The 27,632-nt window shown below is 48.3% G+C and overlaps 1 protein-coding gene and 1 non-coding gene across 2 annotated transcripts in view; one reads left to right on the forward strand and one right to left on the reverse strand.

Moving 5' to 3' along the window:
- Positions 1-27,632, reverse strand: part of FSTL4 (follistatin like 4) — a 334,585-nt gene that overhangs the window by 112,630 nt on the left and 194,323 nt on the right. The window lies entirely within an intron of this gene.
- On the forward strand, positions 13,907-14,032 carry LOC114233436 (small nucleolar RNA SNORA25). Its single transcript, XR_003619577.2, has one exon. It is a non-coding gene; the product is annotated as a small nucleolar RNA SNORA25 (small nucleolar RNA).

Here is a 27,632-nt window from a genome sequence, read left to right on the forward strand (position 1 = left end):
GGCACAGGGACGATGCACACTGAGTGGGACAGCAGGACCTGGCACAGGGGTGATGCACACTGAGTGGGACAGCAGGACCTGGCACAGGGGTGATGCACACGGGGTGGGACAGCAGGACCTGGCACAGGGACGATGTACACTGAGTGGGACAGCAGGACCTGGCACAGGGGTGATGCACACGGAGTGGGACAGCAGGACCTGGCACAGGGGTGATGTACACTGAGTGGGACGGCAGGACCTGGCACAGGGGTGATGCACACTGAGTGGGACAGCAGGACCTGGCACAGGGGTGATGTACACTGAGTGGGACAGCAGGACCTGGCACAGGGGTGATGTACACTGAGTGGGACAGCAGGACCTGGCACAGGGATGATGCACACTGAGTGGGACGGCAGGACCTGACACAGGGGTGATGCACACTGAGTGGGACAGCAGGACCCGGCACAGGGACGATGTACACTGAGTGGGACAGCAGGACCTGGCACAGGGGTGATGCACACTGAGTGGGACAGCAGGACCTGGCACAGGGATGATGTACACTGAGTGGGACAGCAGGACCTGGCACAGGGGTGATGCACACTGAGTGGGACGGCAGGACCTGACACAGGGACGATGTACACTGAGTGGGACAGCAGGACCTGGCACAGGGGTGATGTACACTGAGTGGGACAGCAGGACCTGGCACAGGGATGATGTACACTGAGTGGGACAGCAGGACCTGGCACAGGGATGATGCACACTGAGTGGGACGGCAGGACCTGGCACAGGGGTGATGTACACTGAGTGGGACGGCAGGACCTGGCACAGGGGTGATGCACACTGAGTGGGACGGCAGGACCTGGCACAGGGGTGATGCACACTGAGTGGGACAGCAGGACCTGACACAGGGATGATGCACACGGGGTGGGACAGCAGGACCCGGCACAGGGACGATGCACACTGAGTGGGACAGCAGGACCTGGCACAGGGACGATGCACACTGAGTGGGACGGCAGGACCTGACACAGGGATGATGCACACTGAGTGGGACAGCAGGACCTGACACAGGGATGATGTACACTGAGTGGGACAGCAGGACCTGACACAGGGATGATGCACACTGAGTGGGACAGCAGGACCTGACACAGGGGTGATGCACACTGAGTGGGACGGCAGGACCTGACACAGGGATGATGCACACTGAGTGGGACAGCAGGACCTGGCACAGGGATGATGTACACTGAGTGGGACAGCAGGACCTGGCAACAGGGATGATGCACACTGAGTGGGACGGCAGGACCTGACACAGGGGTGATGCACACTGAGTGGGACAGCAGGACCCGGCACAGGGACGATGCACACCGAGTGGGACAGCAGGACCTGGCACAGGGGTGATGCACACTGAGTGGGACGGCAGGACCCGACACAGGGGTGATGCACACTGAGTGGGACAGCAGGACCTGGCACAGGGACGATGCACACTGAGTGGGACAGCAGGACCCGACACAGGGACGATGCACACTGAGTGGGACAGCAGGACCTGGCACAGGGATGATGCACACCGAGTGGGACAGCAGGACCTGGCACAGGGGTGATGCACACTGAGTGGGACAGCAGGACCTGGCACAGGGGTGATGCACACTGAGTGGGACAGCAGGACCTGGCACAGGGACGATGCACACTGAGTGGGACAGCAGGACCTGGCACAGGGGTGATGCACACTGAGTGGGACAGCAGGACCTGGCACAGGGACGATGCACACTGAGTGGGACAGCAGGACCTGGCACAGGGACGATGCACACTGAGTGGGACAGCAGGACCTGGCACAGGGGTGATGCACACTGAGTGGGACAGCAGGACCTGGCACAGGGGTGATGCACACTGAGTGGGACAGCAGGACCCGACACAGGGGTGATGCACACTGAGTGGGACAGCAGGACCTGGCACAGGGGTGATGCACACTGAGTGGGACAGCAGGACCTGGCACAGGGACGATGTACACTGAGTGGGACAGCAGGACCTGGCACAGGGGTGATGCACACTGAGTGGGACAGCAGGACCTGGCACAGGGGTGATGCACACTGAGTGGGACGGCAGGACCTGGAACAGGGGTGATGTACACTGAGTGGGACAGCAGGACCTGGCACAGGGGTGATGCACACTGAGTGGGACAGCAGGACCCGGCACAGGGGTGATGCACACTGAGTGGGACGGCAGGACCTGACACAGGGGTGATGCACACTGAGTGGGACAGCAGGACCTGGCACAGGGGTGATGCACACTGAGTGGGACAGCAGGACCTGGCACAGGGGTGATGCACACGGGGTGGGACAGCAGGACCTGGCACAGGGGTGATGCACACGGGGTGGGACGGCAGGACCTGGCACAGGGGTGATGCACACGGGGTGGGACAGCAGGACCTGACACAGGGACGATGCACACTGAGTGGGACAGCAGGACCTGACACAGGGACGATGCACACTGAGTGGGACAGCAGGACCTGACACAGGGACGATGCACACTGAGTGGGATGGTGTGAGACTTCATCATGCTACTCCGAGAGGCGCACAATTTAAAACTTTAGACATTTTTAATTGCTGGAATTTTCCATTTTGTATTTTCAGACTGTCGTTGACCTCAGGTAACTGAAGTAGTGGAAAGTCAAACTGCTGATAAAAGGGGTTCTACTGTAACTCAATTGTAGCCCCCAGAGTCCCCCTTTCAAGAAGATTATGAGAAAATTCGGCAAAAGAAAAAATAATCGCCAGTAATTTTTGAACCTCTAGCAACAAGGCCCCCTGTATTTCTGCGTATCCCCTCTTGTCGCTTTCCTTGGTGCTGCGTGTTTTTGCATATGGCAATCACAGCACACGTGGCACCCAGAGTCTGGCCTTTTAACGGTCTCCCGGAAGATGCGGCTTCCAATTGCTCATGGTCCTCACGGTGCAAGGTGAGCTGCTTCCCACCAGCCCGGGAACACCCCAGTGCCTGTCATTATCCTACTGACTGGGGGTTGGGGGTAGTTAGGGCCTTTCCTTTCTTCTGAGGAGGAACAGGTCAGGGAGCAGCCCTGACAGCCATCAAGATGAAAGCTGCTTGTGCCATATGGGTCATTATTATGCATTATAATGAGGGCTCAGGCCACCCGTCCTAGAAAAACCCATTTTATTTCAATCAGCAAGGAGTAACGCAGGGCACAGATTTCCTTAGCAACTCTGGAAAAAAAGAGAAAGTGTTTGGACTTCTCCTCTGAACCCTCTGTGAGGAGGACAGAAGGGGCTGAGGCTGGCTCTGTTGTGGACTGTCTCCTCCGGGCCACGAGCTGAGCCAACCGAGGGCTGGACGCTCAGCACAGATGTGGAGACCGCCCAAGGCTGGTCAGCACCTGGGCTCCCTGGGAGGCCGGCCCAGGGCTACCTCTCTGTCCCAGGAACACACGAGCAGCCTGGAGCCTCACAGGATGTGGCATACAGGGGACTTTTCAAAACACTGTGCCATTCTTTTCAAACGCTGGCTTTTGACCATCTCAGATCTCCTAATACCCTATGTGTCAAAAATATATCTTTTGGTCAAACTGCTTACACATTTGATTGAAGGATGACTCTGACCCTGCAGCTGAAACATGAAGTGTTCATTACTGGAGGCTGCAGTATAGTGATGTTTGTTTTGTTGTGTTCAAGGCAGTAAGAGACATTTTTATTAAGGGCACACTTCCCATTTACTGGGTTTCTATTTACTCTACAAGACCTAATTCTGCATTGTCATTCTGAAAGCAATGCCACTTGAATTCCATTGCTGGATTGTGAATTTCCGCCAGCAACTTCTATTTAGTCAAGGCCAGAATCTCAGTGGGTGGTAATACATATCAAAGTACAAGATGGTTGAGAGCAGCAGAGTAAAAAGCCCACATCAAATACGATTATTGATCAACACTGAACTGCCTTCATCATCTCTATGCTAATCCCAGATATGTACATACATATTGGCACTTTCATTACATAAATACATTGACATCTGTAGCTGGGAAAATGTATCGAGCAATTCAAAATTGCCATCTTTGGAGAACAGTAAATAAATAAAAATACAGCAAAAGGCACCAAACAGAAAAGGCTGTGGATTCTTATAAGCATGATAGCCTGTGAAAAATAGTTGGGTAGAAACTCTTCAGATGTTTGATGTGGCCTATTTTTTTTTTTTAAGTTTTGAAAGTAAAATATGCATACCAGAAAAACAAAACAGTAAAACTTTAAATAATGCATCAATTAGACAGGGCTTCCTGTCAAGGTGGCAGTGTAGGTAAATGCAGCTCTCAAATCCTCCCACAACCACATCAAATTACAGGTAAACTACAGAACAACTATCATTCAGAACCACCTGAAATCTGGCTGAATAAAAGTTTTACAACTAGGGATTTAAAGAAGAAGCCACATTGAGACTGGCAGGAGGGGCAGAGATGGGGAACAGGCTGGTGCCATACTCACATCTGGCCGATAAAAATTGGGAGGGCCCTGGCCAGGTAGCTCAGTTGGTTAGAGCATTGTCTGAATACGCCAAGGTTGCAGGTTTGATCCCAGGTCACGGCACAAATAAGAATCAACCAATGAATGCATAATAAGTGGAACAACAAATCAATGTTTCCCTCGCTCCCTGTCCTCCCACCCTTCCTTTCTCTCAAATCAATCAATAAAAATTTGACTTCAGAAGTCCCCCTGGAGAGCCAGGGATCCCAGCCACAAACCCAGAGTTCCAGAGCCAGGAAGAGTAGTCCACATAACTTCTGGTTGTAAAAAACAGGGAGGATTGAGGCTGAGTGAGGCAAAGGGCAGCCAGAGTCCCAGATATTCCTCTTAAAGGGTCTGTGCAAGGACTTACTTGGATTCACTCCCTCTGAGCTCCAGCATTGGGGCAATAGCTCAAAAGGAACCAGGGACATATGGAGAGGAACTGAATTGTCTGCCATTAGGGTGAGAGCTAGGCAACAGCTTTCAGCCATTGTTTCTTTTCTGAGCCTTCCCCTCACAGAGCCAGCAGGCAGGCACCATATCTGAGACTCCATCAACCTGGCTCACACTGTTACCCCATCCTGGTGACTCCCTGAGACCCCACCCCACCCAACTTGCGGCCATTTCCAGTGGCTTTTCCATATACAACTAGCTTTTCTTGCCTCATGCTTCAGACTTTGCTAAAGTCTCTCAAACAAGCAGCATGGGGCCTCTGCATACCCTGTACCTCTGGCTAAGTGGCTACAGGCCTGGCACTAGTGACAGATGTCCTTGGTTCACAGCTTGGCCACTTCTGGACAACTCCAAGTCCAGCATAAGAAGCAGCCATGTACAGATGGCTCTGTAGCTCAAGATGGATCCAGGCAGGGCATAGGTGGTGGCTGACCTTGCATTTCCTGGGAGGCCTCAGAGCCAGGGCACCTGGTGGACAGCTTCAGACCATGCTGGATTATAACCACCTCCATGAGTGACACACTGAAGGGTAAGACTTGGTAAGCACCAAAGCCCCACTGAAGCAAGTCCTGCTTCATAGGGTTGACTCCTGCCCAGCAGCTCCTCCACTGGATTGCAGCCAATCTTCACAGCAAGTCAGCCTGGGGATCAATCCCTCCCAGTGACATGCCAACAGCAACCAAGGCTCAACGACAACAGGACAGTGCACAGGCCACACAGGAGCGCACCTAGAGTGCCCAGTTAAGGCGACTGTGCCCTACAGACACCTACTGCAGAAGGCCACTCTACAAGGTCTGGAAGATGTAGCAGCTTTACCTAATACATAGAAACAAACACAGGGAAGCAGCCAGAATGTGGAAACAAAGAAAGAGGTCCAAAATGAAGGAACAGGAGAAATCTCCAGAAAAAGAACTAAATGAAATAGAGGCAAGAAACTGCCAGATGCAGAGTTCAAAACAATGGTTATAAGGATGCTCAAGGAACTTTGTGAGAACTTCAATGGCATAAAAAAAGACATCCTATCTAATAAAAGAGTAACATGCAAATTAACAATCACTCCACTACACCCACAAGTCATGCCCACCAACCAATCAGGAGTGAGTATGCAAATTAACCCAACCAAGATGTCTACGGCCACGGAGCGAGCAGGAGGCTTGGGTTTCCCCGGCGATGGAGGAAGCTAAGCTTTCCGCACACCCTGGCTGGCCCAGGCCTCCACTCAAGGCTACAAAGTTTCAATTATAGATGATAAATAAATCCCAACAAAAATGGTGGCAGCCATGGAGCTGGAGAGAGCAGAAGGCTTGAGTTGCCCCCGGCGATGGAGGAAGCCAAGCTTCTGCAGCCCTGGCCTGCCTTGGCCTCCGTTCAAGGTTACAAAGTTTCAATTATAGAAGATAAATAAATCCCAGATACCAGGGCCTCCACTTGGGTCGCCGGGGGGTGTGGTCAGCCTGCAAACCACCACAGGCCCCTCGCCCAGGCCACCCCATGCCCCAAGGGAACCCCTGATCCAGGACACCCTTCAGGGCAAACCAGCTGGCCCCCACACATGCACGAGGCTTCTAGCCTATCTAATAAAGGAGTAATATGCAAATTGACCATCACTCTAACACACAAGATGGCCAACACAAGATGGCCAGCAGGGGAGGGCAGTTGGGAGGGACCGGGCCTGCAGGGAAGGGCAGTTTGGGGGGACCCAGGCCTGCAGGGGAGGGCAGTTAGGGGTGACCAGGCCTGCAGGGGAGGGCAATTAGGGGTGACCAGGCCTGCAGGGGAGGGCAGTTAGGGGCAAACAGGCTGGCAGGGGAGCAGTTAGGCATCAACCAGGCTGGCAGGGGAGTGGTTAGGGGGTGATCAGGCTGGCAGGCAGAAGCGGTTAGGGGCAATCAGGAAGGCAGGCAGGCGAGCAGTTGGGAGCCAGCAGTCCTGGATTGTGAGAGGGATGTCCAACTGCCCGTTTAGGCCTGATAGGATTGGGGATCAGGCCTAAATGGGCAGTCGGACATCCTTTGAGGGGTCCCAGATTGGAGAGGGTGCATGCTGGGCTGAGGGACACACCCTCCCATGCATGAATTTCGTGCACCGGGCCTCTAGTAGAAACCATAAAAAAGAACCAGAAATTAAGGATATACTAACTAAAATGTATAATTTTCAGGGAATCAACAGTAAAGTAGATGAAGCCAAGAATCAAATCAGCAATTTGGAATATAAGAAAGCAAAAAACACCCACTCAGAACAGAAAAACAACAACAAAACACTTGAAAAAAAAGTGAAGATAGTGTAAGGAGCCTCTGGGAAAACTTCAAACATATCAACATTTGCATCATGGTAGTGCCATACGAAGAAGAAAGAGAGCAAGAAACCAAAAACCTAGTTAAAAAATAGTGACTGGAAATTTCCCTAACCCAGGTAAGGAAATAGACATATAAGTCCAGGAGGCTGAGTGTCCCAAACAAGATGAACCCAAAGAGGCCCAGACCAAGACACATCATAATTAAAATGCAAAAGGTTAAAGACAAAGAGAGAATCTTAAAATCACCAAGAGAAAAGCAGTTAGTTATCTATAAGGGAGCTCCCAGAAGAGTGTCAACTGATTTCTCAACAGAAACTTTGTAGACCAGAAGAGAGTGGTAAGAAATATTCAAAGTGATGAAAAGCAAGGACCTGCAACCAAGATTACTCTACCCAGCAAAGCTCTCATTTAGAATCTGAGGACAAATAACGAGCTTCCCAGACAAAGAAAAGCTAAAGGAGTTCACCACCATCAAACTAGTATTATATAAAATGTTAAGGGTCTTCTTTAAGAAAAAGGAAAAAAAGATTAAAAATATTAACAATAGCCCTAACCGGCTTGGCTCAGTGGATAGAGTGTTGGCCTGCGGACGCAAGGGTCCCAGGTTCGATTCCGGTCAAGGGCATGTACTTTGGTTGCAGGCACATCCCCAGTAGGGGGTGTGCAGGAGGCAGCTGATTGATGTTTCTCTCTCATCAATGTTTCTAACTCTCTCTCTCTCTCTCTTTCTCTCTGTAAAAAGTCAATCCTCTCTAATAAAAGGATAATATGCAAATTAACCATCACTCCGCTACATAAGCCACGCCCACCAGCCAAGCCACACCCACCATCCAATCAGGGCAAGTATGCAAATTAACCCCAGCTAAGATGGCTACCATTGGGTTTCCCCGGCAACAGAAGAAGCTAAGCTTTCCACACACTCTGGCGGGCCTGGGCCTCCACTCAAGGATACAAAGTTTCAATTATAGAAGGTAAACAAATCCAAGCAGCAGACATGGATCCAGCAGGAGGCTTGGCTCCGCTCCAGGCTACAAAGTTTCAATTGTAGAAGGTAAATAAATTCCAGATACCTGGGCCTCTGCTTGGGTCACCAGCAGCTTGGCTGGCCTGCAAACCACCACAGGCCCCTTGCTCAGGCCTCTCCATGCCCCAAGGGAACCCCACCCTGATCCAGGACACCCTTGGGGCAAACCAGCTGGCCCCCACCTGCGCACCAGGCCTCTATCCTATCTAATAAAAGAATAATATGCAGATTGACCATCAATCCAACACACAATATGGCTGCCCCCATGTGGTCAAAGATCCTGTCCCTATGTGGACACAAGATGGCCACCACAAGATGGCCAGCAAGGGAGGGCAGTTGGGAGGGATCAGGCCTGCAAGGGAGGGAAGTTGGAGGCAATCAACCCTGCAGGGGATGGCAGTTAGGGGTGACGAGGCCGGCAGAGGAGGGAAGTTGGGGGCAAACAGGCTGGCAGGGGAGCAGTTAGACATCAATCAGGCTGGCATGGGAGTGGTTAGGGGGTGATCAGGCTGGCAGGCAGAAGCGATTTAGGGGCAATCAGGAAGGCAGGCAGGCGAGCAGTTGGGAGCCAGCAGTCCTGGATTGTGAGAGGGCAGTCAGACATCTCTCGAGGGGTCCCAGATTGGAGAGGATGTAGGCTGGGCTGAAGGACACCCCCCTGCTCCGTGCACAAATTTCGTGCACCGGGCCTCTAGTAAAATATATTTAAAAAAAATAAAAACATTAACAATAAAATGGCAATAAATACATACCTATCAACAATTGAATCTAAAAAAACAAAATAAATGAACAAGCAGTACAGAACAGACTCATGGGTACTGGGAACATTTTGATGGTTGCTGGATGGGAAGGGGTTGGGGATACGGGTGAAAAAAGTGAAGGAATTAAGTACAAATTGGCTGTTACAGAAAAGTAACAGGGAAATAAATATAACATAGGGAATATAGTAAATTATTCTAATAACTATGTATGGTGTCAGATGGGTATGAGATTTATCAGGATTGTCACTTAGTAAGTTACATAGTGTCTAATCACTGAGATGTACACCAGAAACTAATATAATATTGGATGTTAACTGTAATTGTAAAGTAATAAATGATTTAAAAAATTAATACAATTAAAAAAAAAAGAAAAGAAAGATCAATTAGGCAGTCTTTCTTGCCCTTTGAGGTAGAAAAAATCCAATCCCTGATCTTTCCCTGTTACTTCTGACTTAAATGATCTATAATGTTAATTTTACCTTGCTACATTCTGTTACTATAGGTAATAAGTGTAAGTTTCTATTCATTGACTCTCAAAGTGAAAATGAATGAAAAGCATTACCAACATTCTGATGACAATACCCATAACACCCAAACAAAGCCACGTGGAACCTCAACTCAGGGACTCCCCTATGCTGTCTGAAGGGGATTGTTTCAGGTCTCACAAATAGTTCTCTTTCTTCACTTTCCTTCAATTTCTCAACATCATGACATATTTTAGTTTGCTTAACATTTTACTATGTCTTTCTTATTTAGCAATTTGTATTTTTCCATAATTTTAACTGCCATTTAAAAATGTATTCAAATATTTCTTTCTTCCTTTATCATATGATTAAAGTTTTAGAGTTTCTTAATTTGATTAAAAAACTTTTTAAAATTTATTATATATTTTTATTGATTTCAGAGAGGGAGGGAGATGGGGAGAGAGATAGAAACATCAACAATGAGAGAGAATCATTGATGGACTGCCTCCTGCACGTCTCACACTGGGGACAGAGCCCACAATCTGGGCATGTGCCCTGACTGGGAATCAAACCATGACCTTGTGGTTCATTGGTCGACACTCAACCACTGAGCCATGCCGGCTGGGCTTAATTTGATTATTGTAAGAAATGAAATCCTCCAGTTTCTCCTCTGACTTCATTTTCTAACTTGAATGTATTACCTTCTACTTTTTTAAAAAATAAATCTTTATTGTTCAGATTATTACAGTTGTTCCTCTTTTTTCCCCCCCTCATAGCTCCCCTCCACCCGGTTCCCACCCCACACCATGCCCTTACCCCTCCCCCCACACTGTCCTCACCCATAGGTGTGTAATTTTGTCCAGTCTCTTCCTGCCCCACCCCACACCCATTTCCCCACAGGGATTGTCAGTCCACTCCCTTTCTATGCCTCTGATTCTATTATATTCACCAGTTTATTCTGTTCATCAGATTTTTTTATTCACTTGATTTTTAGATTGACTTGTTGATAGATATGTATTTATTGTTCACAATTTTTATCTTTACCTCCTCCTCCCTCTCCCCTCCCCTTCCCTCTTCCCCCTCTTCCCCCTCTTCTTCCTCCTCCTCCTCCTCCTCCTCCTCCTTTTCTTCTTCCTCTTCTTCCTCTTCCTCTTCCTCCTCCTCCTCCTCCTCCTCCTCCTCCTCCTTCTCCTCCTCCTCCTCCTCCTCCTCCTCCTCCGCTTCTTCTTCTTCTTCTTCTTCTTCTTCTTCTTCTTCTTCTTCTTCTTCTTCTTCTTCTTCTTCTTCTTCTTCTTCTTCTTCAAGAATACCTTTCAGCATTTCATATAATACTGGTTTGGCAGTGATGAACTCCTTTAGCTTTTTCTTATCTGTGAAGCTCTTTATCTGACCTATAATTCTGAATGATAACTTTGCTGGGTAGAGTAATCTTGGTTGTAGGTTCTTGCTATTCATCACTTTGAATATTTCTTGCCACTCCCGTCTGGCCTGCATAGTTTCTGTGAGAAATCAGCTGACAATCATATGGTGCTCCCTTGTAGGTAACTAACTGTTTTTCTCTTGCTGCTTTTAATATTCTCTCTTTGTCTTTTGCTCTTGGCATTTTAATTATGATGTGTCTTGGTGTGGTCCTCTTTGGATTCCTTTTGTTTGGGATTCTCTGCACTTCCTGGACTTGTAAGTCTATTTCTTTCACCAGATGGGGGAAGTTTTCTGTCATTATTTCTTCAAATAGGTTTTTAATATCTTGCTCTCTCTCCTTCTGGCCATAATTCTGATGTTGGTACACTTGAAGTTGTCCCAGAGGCTCCTTACACTATCTTCATATTTTTGGATTCTTTTCTCTTTTTGCTTTTCCAGTTGGGTGTTTTTTGCTTCTTTGTATTTCAAATCTTTGACTTGATTCTTGGGATCCTCTAGTCTGCTGTTGGATCTCTGTATATTATTCTTTATTTCAGTCAGTGTATGCTTAATTTCTAGTTGGTCCTTTTTCATAGTCTCGAGGGTCTCATTAAATTTATCGGTAGTTTCTAGAAAATTCTTGAAAACCTTATAACCATGGTTTTGAACTCTATATCCTGTCGTTTGCTTTCCTCCATTTCTTTCATTTGTGACCTGTTTCTTTGTCTCCACATTTTGGCTGTTTCCCTGAGTTAATAGAGTGGCTTTGTGTGCTAGGTGTCCTATAGGACCCAGTAGCTCAGCCTCCCCAGTTACCTGAGGTGGACACTCTTGGTGCACTCCTTTGTGGGCTGTGTGCACAGTCTTATTGTAGTTAAGCCTTGATTTTTGTTGGTATCACTGGGAGGAACTGACCTCCAGGCCAATTGGCTGTGAGGATCAGCTGTGTCTATAATGGGAAAACTTCTGTGCTGGAGACACCCTTATGAGGCAAGACTTGCTTCAGTGGGGCTTTGGTGCTCACTGAGTCTTCCCCCTGAGTGTTCCCTTATGGATCTGAGGAGTTGTAATCTGGATGGTCCCACTCTGACCACTGGGTACACTGGCTCTTGGATCTCCAAGGAGGTGCTAATTTATCCTCTGCCTGAGGCCACCCAGCAGGAGCTATGGAGAGATCTGCAGATTCCTCTTCTTTGTTTGGGGTTTCGAGGTGCCCAGATGAGGCCCAGCTATGAAGCAATGCAAGCTGCTGTGGGGGCTTGGGCCTTCTTTTGGATGTTCTGGGTCTCTTTGACTCAGATGCAGTTTGTTAGGTAAGTTTAGATTTCAAAGGACCAGGCCATTCATATGCAAAAGCCTCTGTGCACAGCTTGGGTAGGGCAGGGTCTCAGGGCAGAGCAAACAGCAATGGCTTCCCGTCAGCCCTGCTCTAATAGGCCCCCGGGTCTCAGTGTCCCATGGTAATTGCTGCAAGCACCTCTGAGAGAAAGCCGCCCTCGAGTTCCGCCCGCTGCCAGACAGTCCAGGTTCTCCCCGTATGAGTCTGAGTCCCCAGAGTCTTGCCCGGAACTGGAGTTCAGAGCAGTCGGGAGCTTGTGTCTCCCTCCCAATTGAGAAACCCAGCTGTGTACTCAGTTGACAGCCCTTTCTGACCGCATGCCTCCGTACCTCTGCACTTTACTTCCGCAGCTCCTCTGAGTCTCCGTGTACTTTTCTCTTTCCTTCTAGTTGTAGAATTTCCACTCAGCCAGCCTTCCTGTGGTTCTGGATGATGTCCATTTTGTCTTTTAGTTATAGTTTTGAAATGGTTGTGCGAGGCAGCAAGTTTAGGTGTTTACCTATGCTGCCATCTTGGTTTCTCACCTTCTTCTTCTTTTTTTTTTTTTTTACACAGCTCTTCTTTTTAGAATCCTTTCCTGTTTAATTGGATTATACCAGCTCCCCCCGCACACCCCCGTGCCCTCCCCACTTACCTTTTTTTGGGGGGGGCAGAAAGAAGGTAATTTTCTGTGCCCTTGCAAGTCTGAAAATGCCTTTATTTGGAATATAAAATTGTTTTCCTTCAGATATTTGAAGGCAATTGCTTCACTGCCTGCCAGTGTTGATACCACCTATCTGACAAAAATGACTCCTGATTCTTTGTTGACAGCCATCTTTTCTCTCTAAAAGCTTCTAGCATCTTCTCTTTACCTTTGATGTTCTAAAATTTCAAGAGGACATGCAGCTGTAGACCTTCTTTCATCCCCCTGCGCAGTTCTCAGTGGGTCTTTCCATCTGAGGACCTATAACTCACTTCAGCTCTGGTCAGTTTTCTTCCGTCATTCCTTAATAATTTCCTCTTCCCAAATGTCTTTGTTCCCTTTTTCTGAGTGGACGAGTCTGAGTAGATTAATTGACACCTTTAGATTGATTGTCTATGCCTGCCACCTTCTCCATCTCTTTTTAAATCTATGTTATGAGATACTGCGACTTTTTCTTTGACTCATATTGAATTTTAAATTTTAGCCATTGTATTTTTAATTTCCAAGGAATATTTCTTGCTCTGTTCTTCTTTTCATAGCAGCCCTTTCTTCTATTATGGAAATGCTATCTTCTCAACTCTTTTGAAGGGTTTTTATTAGAATTAAATTTTTTTCTTTTGTTCCATATCCTCCAGAGTCATTCTTTTTGTTCATCTTGGTTCTTCTCTTTTATGCTCTTGGTTTTCTCAAATGTCTCATGATCCCCGTGTCCAGTCCACCTGTCTATGAGTAGGTTCATGAGCACAGTTAGCTGCCGCCAGTTTCCTCTGTGGTTGTGTAGGGCTCTCTCCCTGGAGGAGCGGTCCTGCAGGTGGGGAGGTGTGGCACCCAGCAGCGCACTTGAGGGTACACAGGTAGAGTGGGGGCAGGCAGACAGGCTCTCCCGTCCAGTGCTCATGGACGTTCAATTCCCTGAGGTCAGATCAGCACCATCTAGCTTCCTCAACTTGGTTCTCAAGAGGACCCTGAACAAGACAACTATTAACTAATAAAAACCAAACAAAGAGGTCATTTCAAAGAGAGCTTATGGAACCCAAACCAGGAGATCTTAATGCAGTGACCTAAGACTGAATTTCTCCATGGGATGTAATAGGCACTCATCGTGCTGTGCCTTCCTGAGGAGATATAAGCTATAAGATTTAGAAAAATAGAAAAAAGCACACAGCAATAAACCCTTACTGTCTATTAAGGGCCTACTCTGAGCCCGGTATTTGATAGCTGATTTATTTCCATTTGTCTTACTTAATTCCCCAAATAGCCCTACTTTTTGTCCCAGAGACAAGGAAACAGATTCAAAGAATCTAGGACACCTGCTCCAGTTCACATGAGCTCCAGTTCACTGTTCTTGGAGCCCTCAAAGACCAACCATCATAACTTCCAGGAATCCACAGTCATTACAAACCGCCCCTCACCTCCGTGCTGTGCGCTTCACAAATTCACAGCTCAGAGGATGATGTGCTGTACGATCTCAGTCTGATTTGAGCAGAAACAGCCTCCTCTTTGGGCGTGCAGCCCGGTAGAAAAGCCTCCGCTGTAACACCGCAGGGAGGTAGGCGTCCTGGTTAACCCGGTGTTCTGGTTCGGCAAGAGCTCCCAAGGAACACCCGACTAGAAAGAACTGAGTCCCTTCCATGAGCCCTCACAAACAGCACTCTGGGCTTCAGAGCCAGGCCTATCGACCCCCAAGGACTTGTGAGGGCAAACACCCACTGCACGGCACACACAGCTGGTCTTGCCCGATGACCCAGGTCAGAGCCTTCATTAGCAACATCGGCAGTGGCAATGCCACCTGCTGACGTCCTGGCTCAGAGAGGTCTGATCCTGCTCTTTGGTCAAAGGCGCTGGAGCTTCTGAAGAACATGAGCCATTAAGAGGCCAAAACACATCCAGAGCAGCCGGCCCTCACTCCAACCAGGGCCAAACGCTGCAGACCCCAGCTCTGCTGTGACACTTGCAGGCTGTGGTTCCAGAGATTTCCTGGTCAGCAACAAACACAGAGTACCTTGTGGACCAAGAAGTTAATGCAGCAAACCAAAAAGAGGGCCTGGTGGGCTTAACACAGACTTAGAGCTGCTACAAGTAACCCCTGTGGTCAGCAGGGAGCGCCCTTTCTCCCTCTGCAGCTGTGAATACCCTTGAACCAGTTCATGCATTGACTCAGAATCACAGCTGCCTTTCCCCACGTAGGTTGTGGGGCATTACCCCCACCTTTCAGATAACCAAACAGGTTTGGGAGAGAGTATATTAGCTACATGTGTGCAAGGGCATAAAAGAGTGGCTTAGGAAATTAATTTTCTTCACTAATTCAGTTTTTAAATTTAAATTACACTTTGATCTAGATAAACCTGCCTTAGGTGCCATCAGAAGTACAATGGTTATTTGATAGATAAAACCTTGTTCTGGGGAGGTCGCAGATGGCTTCGACTCCTTCAAAATGTGCCGGGGCCTGCATTGACCCACTCGTTGTTCCAGGCTAGCCTCCAGGCTTCTTCCCAGCACTTCCTGCTCACAGGACTTGGATTGCCTGACCAGGCCTAGAGACTGAGTGCATACATTCTGCAAATGGGGTAGCCCTCTCCCCCGGTGTGCAGAAACCCCTTCGAGGACCTCCCCAGGAGAAAGCAGGCAAGAGCAGACCTGGTGCTAGGCAGTGGGAGGCTAACAGGAAGCTCCCTGTAACCACATTCCCACCAGCAGTGAGGCACCTGTGGCTCTTCTGCCCAGTGGCACTCTCCCCATGCCCACCCTTCCCCAGCCTGCCCCACCCCTTCACCCAGCCCTTCCCACCCCCACCCCACAGTCCACTCTATTTCATGAATGCGTGGAATGTGGAATCACTTATTCTGAGAAGATGGAATGTGTTAGCTGCAGCCAGTGACAGCAATGAATTTTACAAATAGCTTTCTAGAAGCCCTCATTCAAGTTCACAAATCAGGCCCATAACAGCCCCGATTCTCCATCCCCGCAGATGAAGATGGCTGGCGTCAGGCAGGACCATTTGTCTTGGGCTAATCTTGTGCATGCAGTGTGGAAGGCTCAGACTGAGCCTGGGTTTCCCAAACTGCCTCAAACTGCAGGGGAGAGAGACCCTTCCTCACACACGTCCATTCTGAAAGGGCCCCAGCATTCCTGCTGGAATGTCAGAATCTTGGGTCGTCACAGCCCATGCAGTCTGAGGGACCAGCAAGTTCAACTCTTCACGCAAAAGACGAAGAAACCAAGGCCCAGTCTTATCCAAGCCATAGCCAGGTGAGCAGGACAGTACAGACAGCCCCTGACTTACGATGGTTCGACTTAAGTTTGATTGACTCTATGATGGTGCAAAAGCAATATACATTCAATAGAAACGACTTCAAATTTTGATCTTCTTCTGGGCTAGTGATATGCGGTAAGATGCTCTCTCGTGACTGAGAAGTGGCAGTGAGCGCAACTCCCAATTAGCTGTGTGATCACGAAGGTAAACAACCCATACATACCCTACAGTGTACAGTGTCGCCCGCGTGTTTTGGCTATTGTGTTTTATATCTCATCATGTCTACAAAACGCCCGTCTGTGTCTCCTGCTTCTGGTGAGAAGAAGAGGTAATTACTCTTGAGATGAAACTCAACTGCAGGCTAATGTAAGCGTTCTGAGCACATTTAAGGTAGGTGAGGCTAAGCTATGGGGTTTGGTAGGTCAGGTTAAGTATTAAATGCATTTTTGATTTACGATATTTTCAACTTACGATGGGCTTATTGGCACGTAACCCCCATCGTAAGTCGAGGAGTACCTGTATTTCAAAATGATGGCTGGTGGTTTTTCATTTTCAGAGAATTATTTTTTCTCCTAAGTTCTTTTGCCACTAAAACCAGACATGAGGCTCAGGGGAGAATATGGTGCACAGAGCGCAAAGGTATCAACTTCTTGGCTCTTGAAACTCATAGCAGAGACAATTTTCTAGAAACGAAGGCTTTCAATTTGTAGGTGACAGGCTTTTAGAAAAATAATTTATTTCCCAAGCTCTATAATCTTGACTTTTAATAGCAAGAAATAAAGAGATGGAGTCCATAAAGTTCAGAGCATTTGCAGCTAAGCTGGGGAGGATGTATGGGAATTTATAAACTTGTCTTCCCTCCCGTAGGAGATCAGGTCACATGGCTGAGAGAGGTGGGGAGAGGAATTGGGAGATGAGAACTGCAAAGGCAAGCCTTGGGGTCCCTCTTCCAGGAGGAGCCTTATGGCCTTTTCCTTGGAGGAGATGATCTAAACCCCATAAAAGTTGGTGGGGGTCCCAGAAGAGAGGAGACCTGTGCCATAGGAGAAGGGCTGTAAGCTTTCTAGATGAGAGAGGCCCTGAGTCTAGCCAGGTGTGGGAGCTGGAGGGTGGAAAGAGCTGCGGGAGTCCCTGATGGTGAGTCTGTGCACAGGAGCGGGACCTCAGCTGTGTGTCCTCCACCTTGCTTCCCATGACTGAGTCCAACAGATCTGAACTCACCCATGGTCTGCCTCCTCCACTTCCTTGTGCAGGGACTGTGGACTAGTTACTTATCTGTGCCTCAGTGTCTCCATCTGAAAAATGGGAATACTAATAGAACTTGCTTCACCGGGTAGTTAAGTGGAAGATGTATGGAAAGTCCTTAGCATGGAGCCTGCCACAAAGAAACTGTCTGAACAATGTGGCTCTTATTACCATTGCTAACAACGACGCACTGGCTTTGAAATCAACTCAACTAAGCAGAACCAGGGTACTCCCGCATGCAGGCTAATTAAAACATCTAAGTCATCTTTTCAATAACTGCTAGTTAGAGCAGGATGCAAGGGCTTGTGGGGTTTGTTATCACATTGAGTGAGATCTCAGAATAGTTTTCTCAAGTTCACAGGCTAAAAAAGGAAACACATCTTGTGACAGCAGAGGGAGGGCTGGGTGTGACTCCTGCCTCCGAGGGAGAGAGTCACAAACGCAGAGAGGAGCCGTGGGTGGTCCCGAGGAAAAAACCACAACACTCTTCTAATTGCTAGAAAAGTTAGTGCAAGGCTGCTCCCCCTCTTGGGAGCCTGTGTGCACATGTGTGTGTGTGTGTGTGTGTGTGTGTGTGTGTGTGTGTGTGTCTGTGTGTGTCTGTATGCCCTCCTCCTCCCTGCAGCCCCAGCTCTCTGAGGAGCCTAAAACAGTGCAGAAGCCACTGACCTACAGGACACAACCCCACTGCACAAGAGAAGCTAACAGCACAGCCAGCACAGCCTTGCACTTTGAAATGGAATGCTGCGATGATGACCCTGAGCTGTCACACCACACAGCACCCATGGGGTGGACTGATCTTTCTCTCAGGGAGAGTGTCACGTACCTGCCCAGGGCGGCAGTTATTAGAGGCACTGAGGTGGGACCCTCGGGAGCCCATGCTGCTGTGCTGGAGCTGGAGCCTGCCGGCCTTTGCCTCCTGCCCTAGGACTCGAGGTCTCGCAGACTCGCAGCTGCAGGAAGGGTCCAGGATCTGTGATCATGGGCAGCTCGTCCCTCCAGCCCCAGGTTCTCAGGCCTGGCCATGCCTCTTACTCTCTTTCTTCTGAAGGTTTCTCCCAAGGTTTGGCTTCCTGTTTACATTTCTGCAGTCAAAAGCTCTTCAGCATCATTTAAATTAAATTTTCTGTGACAGGCACCTCAAAAGGGTGACGTAAACAAGTTTTAAGGTGTTGCTATCTTTTTCACGTGAAAGAATCTGGAAGCAGGAAGTTCAGAGCTGGCCTGAACTGGCGTCTCCACTCACTTGCCATAAACTCGCTCCTCCTAGTTCACCGTTCTGCCATCCCCTGGGTGTGGCCTGCAGTGGCCTCATGGTCCAGGAGAGAGCTAGAGCTCCAGCCAAAACAGCCTCCTTCCAGGCAACGACACGGAGGAAGGGAAGGAGACGGGCATGCCCCTCTTCTGTAAGGCGACTTTCTGGAGCTATCACATACACTTCTGCATCATCTCGCTGGCCAGACTTAGTGTACGGCCAACTTAGGAAGGTTGGGCAATGTAGAATTTTGTCTGAATGACTAAGTTCTTAGATAACTTAGAGATTTTGTCATTAAAGAGGGTGGTGGGGAGATGGATATTGGAAAGCAGCAAGCATTACCTGCCTGATGTAAACTTTTCATTTTGGCAACACTACCTCCATCGGGGGCCACCACCATGATTCCATTTGTCCTATCATCTGTTCTTGTCTCTTCTGACAGTCTAAGTATTGTCCCTTTGTAGATAATATGTCTTTTTTTTTTTTTTTTTAAGTCTCTGGTAGTTTTTAAACTTTTCTCATTGCCTTTGATATTTTACAGTTTTACCATTATTTGTCTAATCTTGAATCTGCTTTTATCATCTTGCCTGGAACTTACTGTATTTTCTCAATCTGAAAGTACTTCTTCAATCCTGGAAAATTCCCAGCCATTGTCTTCAAACTTTGCCTCTCTTTCATTCTTGTTATTTTCACCATCTATGACTCCTATTAGACGTATGTTGGATCTTCTCATTTTGTCATCCATATTTTAGCTGCTTGTTTCCTATTTTCTTTCTCTTTATTTCTCAATGCTTCATTCTGGGTTGTTTCTTTAGCTGTCTTTCAATTAATTAATTCTCTCCTCAGCTATCTAATCTACATTTTGAATTCTTAGTTACAATGGCAATTACATTTTTCCCTATAAATTTCATTTGGCTCTTTTTTAGAGTGTTTAGTTCTTTCAAGATGATTTCTATTCTTTCTTATATCTTTAAATATTTAACATAATTTTAAAAGTTATATTTTAAACAAAGTTATATAAGCCCATAATTTAAAGAATTTAAAGCCCATAATTTAATTTAAAGTCTAATTGGGGCTTTTAGTAAAAAACAGCAAGCCTTTGTCCTTCTTCCCATTTCTCTTCTCTAGCAACAATCCCTTTCAGCCCCTTTACTTGGTTACATTGGAATTAACCACAAAAATTCTATTTCTTGAAGTGTTAGTCACTATTTATTAACATCCCAGTAAGAAAGATGAGAATTTTGCTCTTTTTTGCACAATTCTGCCTCCCCTTCCACACTATAAACAAGCACACTCCTGTCTACCCTCCCGCCACCCCCGGTGAAAGGCTATATTGTATTCTGATGAGTTCAGTGTTCCGTGTTTATGGTCTTAGGCTTTATAACTGCTATTCATAGCCAAACCCTGGTCTGTGGGAGGAGCCATCAGGAACTTTTCTGTCACCCTGGAGATAATTTTTGGTGACAAAGCCTCTGCAGAGGAGGAGGCAAAGGTCTGCAGCTGGGCTGAAGCCAGACTGCCTCTCAGGCTGAGGGGTGCATGACAGGTCCCTTCCCCACCAAAAGGAGGCCAGGCTCTCCCCCTGCTCCCTGAGATTGGTGGGAGTGTGTGTGTGTGTGTGTGTGTGGGGGGGGGCGTCATTTCTCAAATTCAACGATTTAGAGTGAGAATGAGAGTGTTGCACAGATATCCTGAGGGACCAATGCTCAATGGAGTGGGGTGGGGGGCCAAGTAGAGCCATGAAATGATAGATCAACACTTTCTGGAAAAAAATTTTTTTAATTGCTACCTGACAGTGGAGACTGTGAGGAGCTGCACACGTGTGCACATGTCTTACATAACAACTGCAAAAGCAGGAGGGAGCATGATGCCTGCTGGGACATTGTTCCCCACAGGGCCTCGGGTTTTACATGGTACTCCTTGAAGTTCAGTTCTTTTAAGCAGCAGCAGGAACCAGAAACACACTGGGCGATGTAGGCAGCACTCTCCTGCTTGCGCCTCCCCCTTCCCGCCCCCCCCCCCCAACACCTGCTGAGGACAGGCCAGAGCTAATGGCCAGCCGAAGACCAGGAGCCAAGAGAGGACCTATGAAAACAGGAAGCTGTTCTGCCCGTGGGGAGGCTGGGGCTGGGCTGGGCTCTGCTCCTGTGTGTGGCCTTAGGCTGGTCCCTCCTCCTCTCAGAACTAAGCTTAGTCTGGCCATCCCTAAAATGACGCCTAGAGGCAGGGCTATCCTAAGGATGGAGATAAACGATAGGAGAGGAGTAAAACATGTGGGAAGATTGCAGGGCCACCCTCTGGGAACATTTACCTGTTTCAGAGCAGGATGGGGACTGCCGGGGAGACCTGGGCGTATCCCAGCTCAGCCCTCACGGCTGAGTGTGCGCTGACATTTGAGATGGAGAGGAAGTCATGGAGTGCCTGGGGGGCCCGGCCCAGGTCTCTGCCTTCTGCCTTCTGCCTTCTGTCACCCAGTGCTTGCCCCTGCTGACTACCGTGGGGAATAAAATCTTTACCTCCCAGTGAGGCCACGTATACTCCTGTGCACAAGACTGGGCTCAGGCCTCTTGTAGCCTGAGAAGGACCCCGGCCAGTGGGCCAGCAAGGGGTGGGCACTGGGCAGGTGGTCAACGAGACCACTCATAGACACTGCTGACTAAGTGGGCGTAGCACTAGCTGATGGCTTTGTGACAACCTTTCCCTGCACAGGCTGTGCCCAGTCAGACCCATGCTCCCTACATCAAACCTGCAGCCCCAGGAGCACTGATTCTCCACCAAAGGGTGAACAGGCTGATGGCAGCACTGTGTGTGTGGCGGTGGGGGTGGGAAATGCCACTGCCACGCCGGCGGCGTGGGCCTCAGGGCTGCTCTGTGCCCACTGGCTCCTGTCACTCTCCGTCTACTGCTGACAGAATAGGGAAGCCCCACCTCAGCAGCCGTCTCTGGCTGGTATAGGCTTCACTGGTCCCCAGCAGCTGTGAGTAAGTAGTTTGCATGTGAAAAGGGTGGAAATAAATACACAATACACAGTCACAGGGGTGGCAGCCTGCGGAGACTTGCTACTAGAACACTTGAGGGAGCCGGTGGGTGTCCTAGATGCCTGAGCAGTCCAGTGAGCAGATATGCCCAGATGGCTCACCAGTTTTGAAGAGAGAAAATAAGCAACACTTAGCATAGAACTAAATGAAATATGACGGAATCATCCTGTGGGTTCAGGAGGCATGCCAGGTGCTAGGGGAAACTTAGAATCAGCACTAGTAAAGCAGATTTTCTACAGGCTGCCCAGGGAACAATTGGTCCCAAGGGTGCATGGAGGCTGGGGCTCCCCCCCTCCACCAGGCCCAGGGCCTCAGGGCAACACACACGCCCCCTCCTCTTTATCCCCAATCATTCACCTACATCGCACACTCCACGTATAATACTCTCTTAACTTTTCCCCCCAAATATGAAGGAAAACTTAGGGTGATTTCTCCCCGACCAGCACCTCGCTGTTTCCTGACCTTTTAAAACCTGTTTTATGGGAAGAAAGAACCCATCGTTAATGCAAAGCTGGCTCCAAGCTCTGACCTTAAAGCATGGAAATGTGTTTTGGTCCAACGATCCTTTTGTAGAATCTAAATCTGAAAATATTCTCGTTTCCAATCTAAGATTAAAAAACATAAACATGACTATTAATGCCTCTTAGAGTTTATTTTTCAGGCAATACAAACTTTCTGCAATAAACTGGCTTTCCTTCTTTGTGAACACCCTTTAAACTCGCCAAGTCTGATAGGCCGGAGAAGGGAACCAGACAAGGCAACAAAATCCCAGAGGGGAAGTCCCTGTCCATGTGATCACAGCTGGAGGGAAATAAGAGATGACACATCTAAAAAGTAAACGTCTCTTTCCATCATCCAATTATGCCCGGTAAAAATAAAAGAAGCACCAAGGAGAGAAGATGTTTTCAAATTCCACTTTAATTTCAGGCAGTTAGGAGCTGCAATGCATTTACCCTCAAAAATAATATAGAGAGCTCCAGAATAACGGGAAAGAGCTCGTGTCTTCTGAGATGGCGTGGCCCGTTCTGTCACATTTCCCAATTATCGCCATGAGTAATCCTCCCGAACATAGGCAGTTTAATTGCCATCTTACCTTGTGTAGTATTTTTTTTTTCTCCTAAAGCAAAATTTGGGGAATTAAATCTCGGAGAATAAAACTGTTCAATCACAATAACACAATTGTGTATTAACTTTTTTCTCTCCTTGGAGTTTATAAAGCTCAAAATTCTTGCTCCGAGCAAGAAACCAATTTTAGAAATGAGTTAAGTGACTTGGGGTAAGGAGAACATCAGATTAACTTTTTCTGTGCCCTGGCAACTGAGAATGAGCCTGAAACCTGACTCCTGACCTCTTCTTGCTCTAATAAATTTTCCAAGGCGGGGCTCACACTCCAGTCGTGCAGCGCTGGCTTCTTTCCAGAGCTTTCTAAAAGCCTGATGGAAGCATTGGTCTACATGAAAACCATGCTGGGAATGGGAGTCCCTCACCTCCGGCCCTTTATCTGTCACCATGAGTTTGAACAGTTTATTACAATTATCCTCTTTATTTACTACTCTAACTGAGAAGCATCCTCTCTTTGTCATCTGCTGTCCCTTCCACAACAGCAGGGGGCGCTCCCAGAGTCTTTTGCTCCTGTGTGAGCTCACTTCTCTTTCCTCTTTTCCAGGTGTCTTCAGGCTCCAAGAGACTCATTTCACTGTTCTCTGCCCAAGGACCTACAGAGCACCAGACCCATCCATCTGGGCCAAAACGCATGGATCTCTCTCATGGGATTTCCTGCTCTTGCTCCTAAACGTCTTCTTTCACCACAAAAATGTTCCCTGCAACTTCGGTGGTTTGGGATATGCACCCGGACGGCCAGGAGGTGATCCATGGGGGCTGTCAAACGCCAAGTTTCTCCCGCTGACACTGGTTCTAAGTGGGGCAGAACTGCCTCCGAGTGGTTTTTCTGGAAATTACTGGAGCCATTTCTGCTGTCACTGGGGGTGTGGTGTGTGGACTAAGGTGGCTGTTTGCATTGAATGGGAAGGACCAGGGATGCCAGGCATTCTGCATTGTACATGGTTCTTCAGAACAATGAATTATCAGAGGTCCCCATTTCTTTGAATGTCTCATTGGACAGCCATGTAGGTTGAAAACATCTTTATAATTACTTGAGCCTAGAACCTCACTCCGGTTATATATAAATTCAACATACCTTGTGCATGATTTTTATATATTGGGTATTTGGGATACCAGCAATTACTATGAAAACCAAGGGAAGAATATACATTGTTTCATTCAGAACTTTATCAAAAGCCATTCCCCACGAGTTCACTGCCAATGGCAATGCGTTATTTGTGGTATGCGCTGCCAATTCAGTGCACCTGACACCTGAATCAGTTGCCTTGGTCACGGTTGCTTTCATGTCACCATCTGGCTTCCTCACGTGAGCTCTGTCAGGTCTTGCATGAGCACCCACATATTGAGATACATACTAGTAGTGTTTTACTACAAATTACTTCCCTCGTGTTTCTCATTCATATTTCAATTTAGGGCATCCTACTTTGAAATTATGTTGTAAGCAGATTATATTATCTATCATTTTCACTTTAGGTTTACAAAGGGGGTATTACAAGTAATTTGTTACAAAAAAAATGGGGCCTTGGATGAAAGATTGAGGAGCAGAGCTTGAAGGCTTGGCTGTGGGATGACTTTGTTTGTTCACTTGAGTATTTGTTAGTTCTCACTTACCCAACACCCACTGCCTGGGTGCCTTCTAGGTGGGCACGAGGGGATCGCCATCTATGCCTTCCGAGTCTCTCGGACGGGCCCAGGTGCTGGGGCTTCTGGGTCTGCTGTGTGCTCATGCGTGAAAGTGGGACAGCCCTTTCCTCCGAGGTTGGAAAATGCGGGCCCTCAGGTTTGGGAGAAAAGGACGGGGTGGGCCTAGGAAGTTGGCACAGGCGGGGGTGTGACAGCTGTGATGTGAGCGCTGTCACGTGCTCTCCCAGGACACCTCAGCCTCTCCCTCTCCAGCCACTCCCTCTTCTCTCTTTTTCTCAGCAGCGATTTCTTTTTTAGAAATACTGATTGGTTGATTGATTTGAGAGAGAGGGAGAGAGGGAGAGAGGCGAGCGAGAATTTATGGACTCATTGGTTGACTCCTGTATGTGCCCTGACAGGGATCGAACCCACAACCTTGGCCTATCAGGATGATGCTCTAACCAACTGAGCCACCCTGCCAGGACCTCTTAGTGGCTGTTTCTTAACTCTACCTCACACTTTTAAGCTATCTTCTCTTTAAATACTTAATTGTGAAATTCATTTTGTTTTTTTTTATTTTATTCCTTTCCTCACTATTTTATCTCACGTTTCATACCTGGATTTAAATTCTAATCTTCTGATTCCTTTTCTCCTTCTTCTGTAGCTGTCAGCTTTTTACACCTCTTCTGTTTCATTGATTCTCCTCTCTTCTAACTTACTCCCATTTTTACTTCCATGTTGGGGTTTTATGTCTGCTCTATCATTCTTCAGGAAAAAGTACCCCTTTTTGTTCTTTTCTCCTTCCAGATAAACTGGATGACCTACAGAGGGGGGCAAAACAGGTGGAACAATAACCTCATGGTTCAGCACTGCGGTTGGGGACGGCCGTGACGGCTGCTCCCCAGGAGGCAGTCTCTGTGCGGTGGGGTGTGATACAGGGTGGGGTGTACTGCCCCTGACTTCCAGCTCTAGCCCGCCTTCTCCTTTGGGGCCCAGAAGGCAGTGGGGACCAGCCTCTCTAATCCCTTGCTTTCCCCAGAAACCCTGGGGATTCACACCCTAGATGACATCCCTTCTGCCCCCTCCCCATCACCACACCTTCCCCTGAGCCCGGGCCCCAGGGAAGTTGTCTGTGACCACAGTAGCCAGCAGGCACCTGGCAGCCCTCAATGCTGACGGCCAATGTACCAAAGTCTTTAACTATATTAACTACGTTTCCATTTCACCTCCTTTGCTCTTTCTTTTAAAACGACAGCCTTTAGCATCCACGTAGGAGGCCAAGCAAGGTTGTTTCTGGACCTCCAGCCAGTTTACGGGGCGCTGTAGCCAGGATGACCCTTGGGCTGTGGGCCGAGGGGCCTTTCAGACCTGGGGGAGGCCGCAGCCCACAGGAATGAGCTCCCGTCCCTAGCCTGGTCCAGCTGCAATTTCACACACCAAGGGTTGCGTAAAACGAGGGCTGCCCACACCCGCTCCACTCCCCACCTTTCCATCAGCGTCCACAGCGTTGTGCAGGCCCTCACCACCGAGACCGCCTCGCACCGAGCTAACGATTGTTTTCTACGGCTGGGTTAATTCATAGACAGAAGGCATTAAACGAACACTTGCCACTTTGCAATAACTCACCGGCATCCCTGTTGATTCCAGGCCAACCTCTGAGCCTTCAATGTGCTGTTAGGAACTGATCTTTAAATCACCCCTTCCGACTGAACTGCTTGGCTAAGGCGCGCACACACACCACACTCCAGCCCCAGCAGACAGATTGACAGCTCAGAAACAAGGAAGCGAGTGTGCATCGTGAGCTAGGCTCTGTCTCTGAGAGGACCAGTCCCGGACCGCACTTAATCTCTAAGCCAGGTTCTGTTGGCAGCGGGGGTCACTAGTGAAGACAGGGGTCACTAGTGAAGCCCCTGTCCCGAGGCCTGTGACCCCCGAGGGAACACCAGCGAGCTTCCTGTGGACAAGAAACCTCCCGTCCTGGTGGCAGAAGGGCCTCGGAAGGAAGCCGTGGCAGGGCTGCCCTGTGCCTGGGCCTCCAGCTCCTGCAGAGTCTTGATGGCAGGTCCTGGAACCAAGCCTGCGGGGCGCCCCCAGCAGGCACCACCCCTCCGACGCACATTAGCGGACAGCGCTGGGGAAATGAGGCAGTTATGAGGCAGGCGCCTAAATGAGTCCTGAAGGAGATGGGACATTTTTTTTAGCCACTTAATTGAATCTGTGGCAGTAAATCTTTTAGTCTTTTCTAAGCATTTAGAATTTCAATTTACACCATGGATTTTTGCGCTCAACCCCCAGTGAAAGCGAGCATTTGTGCTGAAAAAGCTTTTAATCAACTGTTCTCCAAATGTCAAGCCCCCTTATCTCTGAAGCCCACTGAAATCTTTGTGCTTACGATTGAAAAAATATATTCTGCGTATCCTGTTTCTCCCTTTCAGTTCTCTCGTTCCGTATCATGGTTTTATCAGTCATTTCTGATGTTCATCCCTCTCTTAATCTTCTTAGATTTCTTTTTAAGGTAAGCTTTCCATTTCAATCGGGCTTGGCTGATCTATTAAGATTCGCTGCGGCCGCTGCCTCATAGATGAAGACAGGCTTCCGTGCAAAGCCTCGCGAAGGCCTCTGATTGAGCACACAGAAGGTTAATTGCCCGGTCTTTAATTAAATCAGTAATTTTTCTTGAACATTGTTTGTGGAACCCTGTAATAAATGAAGCCATAAATGTGTCCTCATTTTATGAGGAGTCTGGGTTTTCCACGTTCTTGCTCACTCTTTTTCCGAAGATTGGTCATGGCAAAAGCTAATTTCTAAAAAATCCTTAGTGGGAAAAAATAGGACTTCAGGGATTTTAATGGCAAGTGTTTTATTCAGCCATGATTCAGGAAAAGGTGCTTATTAACACTTCTGGGGAAAACCAGAAAAGGCCTCTGGCTAAACTACTGACCAAGACTTGGTCTCCCTCCCCCAGGCCAGGACAAGTACCAACATCCCTTGGGACTTCAAGCTCAACTCTGACTTTGCTGTCTTTTCAGTGGCCACTAGGGGACAGCAAACCCACCACCTGCTGCTTTGCTAATCAGAACCCCTGCTGCCCTGACCCCTTGAATGGGGCAGCGGTGTTCTTCCATCGATTTCTCCCTGGCTCTCTGATTTCTGATGAGCCTAATCGGCTGTGCAGGCTTCAGGCCTTGCTTCTTG

This window comes from Eptesicus fuscus, chromosome 6 (genome assembly GCF_027574615.1).
Source record: "Eptesicus fuscus isolate TK198812 chromosome 6, DD_ASM_mEF_20220401, whole genome shotgun sequence".
In the NCBI taxonomy this organism is placed as follows: Eukaryota; Metazoa; Chordata; class Mammalia; order Chiroptera; family Vespertilionidae; genus Eptesicus; species Eptesicus fuscus.